At 56.2% G+C, this 6,314-nt stretch overlaps 1 long non-coding RNA gene across 4 annotated transcripts in view; it reads left to right on the top strand.

Annotated features, from left to right (window-relative positions):
* The window catches only part of LOC140402519 (uncharacterized), a 57,663-nt gene extending 51,349 nt beyond the window's left edge, over positions 1-6,314 (top strand). For 3 of the 4 annotated variants that reach the window (XR_011938156.1, XR_011938154.1, XR_011938157.1), the window contains 3 exons: positions 2,171-2,261; positions 3,884-4,013; positions 6,191-6,314. This is a non-coding gene — a long non-coding RNA (uncharacterized lncRNA). Of the gene's footprint in view, positions 1-502; positions 648-2,170; positions 2,262-3,883; positions 4,014-6,190 lie in introns of those variants that run through there. The other variant, XR_011938155.1, reaches the window with a different exon arrangement.

Genomic DNA, 6,314 nt, shown 5'->3' on the forward strand with positions numbered 1-6,314 from the left:
AGGGAGGGAGTCCCGGAGTTTGGAGACTGAGGGAGGAGGTGTCGGAGTTTGGAGACTGAGGGAGTGAGTCACGGAGTTTGGAGACTGAGGGAGTGAGTCCCGGAGTTTGGAGACTGAGGGAGGGAGTGTTGGAGTTTGGAGACTGAGGGAGGGAGTCGCGGAGTTTGGAGACTGAGGGAGGGAGTCACGGAGTTTGGAGACTGAGGGAGGGAGTCCCGGAGTTTGGAGACCTGAGGGAGGGAGTGTTGGAGACTGAGGGAGGGAGTCCCGGAGTTTGGAGACTGAGGGAGGGAGTCGCGGGGTTTGGAGACTGAGGGAGGGAGTCGCGGAGTTTGGGGACTGAGGGAGGGAGTCCCGGAGTTGGGAGACGGAAACAGCCCCCCACACGCACCGCAACCCGGAGATGTTTTGAGTTTCCAGTTGTGCTGCGAGTGAGGGGGGAGGGGTGGAGATTGTGAGACTTCCTGCAGCCGAACATCGCCCGGGCACGTTGTCCCGGAAGCCGCAGCAATTAATCAGCTTCCTCGAAACTAATCTCAGAGCAGCGAATGTGCAGAACTCCAGGAAGTACTCCTGCACTCTGCGAATTCCCCAACGGTTCCTCGAAACCAGGACACCGACACCCCAGAGACGCTAAATGTTCAATGGTCTGTGTAATGTCCTGGGAGTGTCTGACAAGGACAGTGTCGAGGGAGCTTTACTCTGTATCTAACCCCGTGCTGTAACTGTCCTGGGAGTGTTTGATGGGGACAGTGTAGAGGGAGCTTTACTCTGTATCTAACCCCGTGCTGTACCTGTCCTGGGCGTGTTTGATGGGGACAGTGTCGGGGAGCTTTACTCTGTATCTAACCCTGTGCTGTACCTGTCCTGGGAGTGTTTGATGGGGACAGTGTAGAGTGAGCTTTACTCTGTATCTAACCCCGTGCTGTACCTGTCCTGGGAGTGTTTGATGGGGACAGTGTCGGGGAGCTTTACTCTGTATCTAACCCTGTGCTGTACCTGTCCTGGGAGTGTTTGATGGGGGACAGTGTAGAGGGAGCTTTACTCTGTATCTAACCCCGTGCTGTCCCTGTCCTGGGAGTGTTTGATGGGGACAGTGTCGAGGGAGCTTTACTCTGTATCTAACCCCGTGCTGTACCTGTCCTGGGAGTGTTTGATGGGGACAGTGTCGAGGGAGCTTTACTCTGTATCTAACCCCGTGCTGTACCTGTCCTGGGAGTGTTTGATGGGGACTGTGTCGAGGGAGCTTTACTCTGTATCTAACCCCGTGCTGTACCTGTCCTGGGAGTGTTTGATGGGGACAGTGTAGAGGGAGCTTTACTCTGTATCTAACCCCGTGCTGTACCTGTCCTGGGAGTGTTTGATGGAGACAGTGTAGAGGGAGCTTTACTCTGTATCTAACCCCGTGCTGTACCTGTCCTGGGAGTGTTGGATGGGGACAGTGTAGAGGGAGCTTTACTCTGTATCTAACCCCGTGCTGTCCCTGTCCTGGGAGTGTTTGATGGGGACAGTGTAGAGGGAGCTTTACTCTGTATCTAACCCCGTGCTGTACCTGTCCAGGGAGTGTTTGATGGGGACAGTGTAGAGGGAGCTTTACTCTGTATCTAACCCCGTGCTGTCCCTGTCCTGGGAGTGTTTGATGGGGACAGTGTAGAGGGAGCTTTACTCTGTATCGAATCCTGTGCTGTACCTGTCCTGGGAGTGTTTGATGGGGACAGTGTAGAGGGAGCTTTACTCTGTATCTAACCCCGTGCTGTACCTGTCCAGGGAGTGTTTGATGGGGACAGTGTAGAGGGAGCTTTACTCTGTATCTAACCCCGTGCTGTACCTGTCCTGGGAGTGTTGGATGGGGACAGTGTAGAGGGAGCTTTACTCTGTATCTAACCCCGTGCTGTACCTGTCCTGGGAGTGTTTGATGGGGACAGTGTAGAGGGAGCTTTACTCTGTATCTAACCCCGTGCTGTACCTGTCCTGGGAGTGTTTGATGGGGACAGTGTAGGGGGAGCTTTACTCTGTATCTAACCCCGTGCTGTACCTGTCCTGGGTGTGTGTGATGGGGACAGTGTTAAGGGACCCGGAGCGAATCTCCCTCCATGCTCTGGGGCGGTGATGGGACGACGCTGGGGATGATATTTGAGGAGTGTATCATCGATCTCTCCTCTTCCTACAGGTCTAACTGCCGAACATGTCCCTTGACGAACTGAAGTATGTGGCCGTGTTGGCCGGTTCGATCCCCGTTGGCCTGTTTATGCAGCAAACCGGTTGGTATTTTCGTCGGGGACATTTGTCAGTGTGTGTGAGAGATGGTCAAAGATTCATCATCCTGTTATGTGTCAGTCAATGTGCTTCCTCCAGTCGACAGTGAGCCCTGCACTGTCGGAGGGAGATGTCTATACTCTAGGATTTGAGCTCCATAATCCAGGCCGACACTCCCCCCGGTGCCAGTACTGAGGGAGCCCTGCACTGTCGGAGGGAGATGTCTATACTCTAGGATTTGAGCTCCATAATCCAGGCCGACACTCCCCCCGGTGCCAGTACTGAGGGAGCGCTGCACTGTCGGAGGGAGATGTCTATACTCTAGGATTTGAGCGCTATAATCCAGGCCGACACTCCCCCCGGTGCCAGTACTGAGGGAGCGCCGCACTGTCGGGGGTAGATGCATATACTCTAGGATTTGAGCTCCATAATCCAGGCCCACACTCCCCCCGGTGCCAGTACTGAGGGAGCGCCGCACTGTCGGAGGTAGATGTCTATACTCTAGGATTGAGGCGCTATAATCCAGGCCGACACTCCCCCCGGTGCCAGTACTGAGGGAGCGCTGCACTGTCGGAGGGAGATGTATATACTCTAGGATTTGAGCGCTATAATCCAGGCCCACACTCCCCCCGGTGCCAGTACTGAGGGAGCACTGCACTGTCGGAGGGAGATGTCTATACTCTAGGATTTGAGCTCCATAATCCAGGCCAACACTCCCCCCGGTGCCAGTACTGAGGGAGCGCCGCACTGTCGGAGGTAGATGTCTATACTCTAGGATTTGAGCTCCATAATCCAGGCCGACACTCCCCCCGGTGCCAGTACTGAGGGAGCGCCGCACTGTCGGAGGGAGATGTCTATACTCTAGGATTTGAGCTCCAGAATCCAGGCCACACTCCCCCCGGTGCCAGTACTGAGGGAGCGCCGCACTGTCAGAGGGTCAGTACTGAGGGAGTGCTGCACTGTCAGAGGGTCAGTACTGAGGGAGTGCCGCACTGTCAGAGGGTCAGTACTGAGGGAGCGCTGCACTGTCGGAGGGAGATGTCTATACTCTAGGATTTGAGCGCTATAATCCAGGCCGACACTCCCCCTGGTACCAGGACTTGAGGGAGCGCTGCACTGTCGGAGGTAGATGTCTATACTCTAGATTTGAGCGCTATAATCCAGGCCCACACTCCCCCTGGTACCAGGACTGAGGGAGCGCCGCACTGTCGGAGGTAGATGTATATACTCTAGGATTTGAGCGCTATAATCCAGGCCGACACTCCCCCTGGTGCCAGTACTGAGGGAGCGCCGCACTGTCGGAGGGAGATGTATATACTCTAGGATTTGAGCGCTATAATCCAGGCCGACACTCCCCCGGTGCCAGTACTGAGGGAGCGCCGCACTGTCGGAGGGAGATGTCTATTTTCTAGGATTTGAGCTCCATAATCCAGGCCGACACTCCCCCCGGTGCCAGTACTGAGGGAGCGCTGCACTGTCTGAGGTAGATGTCTATACTCTAGGGATTTGAGCGCTATATCCAGGCCGACACTCCCCCTGGTACCAGGACTGAGGGAGCGCCGCACTGCCGATGTACACAGCGAGTTGGCGGGAGAATATTTGAGCATGCGGAACGTTGTCTTCGCAGGGACCCTGGTGAGGGGACTGGCGGCCTCCCTGTTTGGATTCGGTCTCGTCTTCGCGACCTGTGGGTTCCACACGCTGCACTCCCTCGTCACCATCCTGGGAACGTGGGTGATCATCCGCTTTTTGACCAGGTGAGTCCCTCGCCCCGGGCCCGCGTGGCGTCTGGCGGATTTAGCGGGGGCGGGAGGGGCTGACCTGGTCCCGTAGCCTCGAACGTTGATCCCAGAAGACCGAGCAGCAGAATTAGGCCACTCGGCCCATCGGGTCTGCTCCGCCGTTCAATCCTGGCTGATATTTTCTCCTCCCGTTCTCCTGCCTTCTCCCCGTAACCCCCGATCCCCTTATTAATCAGGAACCGATCTATCTCGGCCTTAAAGACACTCAGTGAATTGGCCTCCACAGCCGTCTGTGGCAAAGACTTCCACAGATTCACCTCCCTCTGGCTGAAGACATTCCTCCTCATCTCTGTTTGAAAGGATCGTCCCTTCAGTCTGAGGTTGTCCCCTCTGCTTCTAGTTTTTCCTACAAGTGGAAACGTCCTATCCAGGCCGGGCCGTATCCTGTAAGTTTCAATAAGATCCCCCCCTCATCCTTCTAAACTCCCAACGAGTACAGACCCAGAGTCCTCGACCGTTTCTCGTACGACAAGCTCTTCGTCCCGGGGATCGTTTCTTGTGAACCTCTCTCTGGACCCTTTCCAGCACGTCCTTCCTTCGATACGGGGCCCAAAAACTGCTCCCGATGCTCCAAATGGGGCCTGAGCCGAGCCTCAGAGGTCCACCCCTGGCCTTGTATTCTCGCCCTCTTCGACATGAACGCGAACATTGCCCGTCCGAACCCGCCGACTGGACCCTCACGTTAACCGTCAGAGAACCGCGAGCAAGGCTCCCGGGTCCTCTGTCCTGATTCCCCGGCGCCTCCCCGTGGGAGTCGGTGCCGAGATTCCTGCTTCCAACGTGCCCAACCTCAGACGTCTCCACATCGTATTCCATCTGCCACCTCTTTCGCCCTCTCTCCGAGCCTCTCCGGGTCCGCCGGCTTCCTCGATACTACCTGTCCCTCTACAGTTACAGAGGAACAGGAGGAGGCCCATTCAGCCCCTCGAGCCTGTGACACCGGAACAGGAGGAGGCCCATTCAGCCCCTCGAGCCTGTTACACAGGAACAGGAGGAGGCCCATTCATTGCCCCTCCTCGAGGCAGTTACACAGGAACAGGAGGAGGCCCATTCAGTCCCCTCCTCGAGCCTGTTACACAGGAACAGGAGGAGGCCCATTCATCCCTCGAGCCTGTTACACAGGAACAGGAGGAGGCCCATTCAGCCCCTCCTCGAGCCTGTTACACAGGAACAGGAGGAGGCCCATTCAGCCCCCTCCTCGAGCCTGTCACACAGGAACAGGAGGAGGCCCATTCAGCCCCTCCTCCGAGTCTGTTACACAGGACCAGGAGGAGGCCCATTCATACCCCTCCTCGAGCCTGTTACACAGGAACAGGGGGAGGCCCATTCAAGACGAGTGTCCCAAATGCCTTTTTCTCGCCTCCCCATTAGCGACTTCAGAGATCTATTGACAAGCAGGCCACGGCCCCCTTGTTCCGGGTAACTGCCCAGTGTGGTGTCAATTATTGGATACTTCCTCGTCGAATTGCTCCCTCCAAAGTGCACCACCTCTTACCTTTCCGGGTTAAACTCCATCTGCCACTTATCTGCCCATTTGACCATCCCGTCCATATCTTGCAACCCAAGACACTCAACCTCATCCTCAAACTTACTGACCCCGCCCCCCCACATAGTCATCTGTGCCGTTTTCTATATATGACAACTAATAGAGGGCCGTCCACCGTCACCCTCTGTCTCCCGACTGTTCAGCCAGCTTTGAAGCTCCCTTAGCAAGTCCCCCCCCCCCCCCCAATCCCGTGCGCGTTTGCCTTCTTGAGAAAGTCCCGTGAGCAGCTTGGTGGGGGGGGGGGGGGGGGGGGGCTTCGGTGGGTGCTCTTTCCAAGGGGGTGGGGGGGGCTTCGGTGGGGTGCTCTTTCCAAGGGCCGGTGTAGACACGATGGCCGAATGGCCTCCTTCTGCCCTGTAGATTCTACGATCCACGTTCGGAATTTGTCGAAGGCGTTGCGGAAATCTAGATACACTACATCAAGCACACTACCCTCGTCGATCCTCCTCGAAACAGAAATTCGATCAGCTTGGGGGGAGTTCGGTGGACCGTGGTGTTGTTGAATGGGGGTTTTCTATCTGACGGGGCGAGAGAATGCTAATTTGAATCTTAATTTGACATCTCTACTCTCTGTTCCGTCCCCCAGGCATTGCTACAACCTCACTCTATTATGGACCTTCTCGTACCTCCTATTTTTCCGGCTGCAAAACCTCGTGCAGTTTCCTGTCCCCACCCCATTCGCCAACGCGGTTCAACTCCTCCTGACCTGA

The sequence above is a fragment of the Scyliorhinus torazame genome, chromosome 25 (genome assembly GCF_047496885.1).
Source record: "Scyliorhinus torazame isolate Kashiwa2021f chromosome 25, sScyTor2.1, whole genome shotgun sequence".
NCBI lineage: Eukaryota > Metazoa > Chordata > Chondrichthyes > Carcharhiniformes > Scyliorhinidae > Scyliorhinus > Scyliorhinus torazame.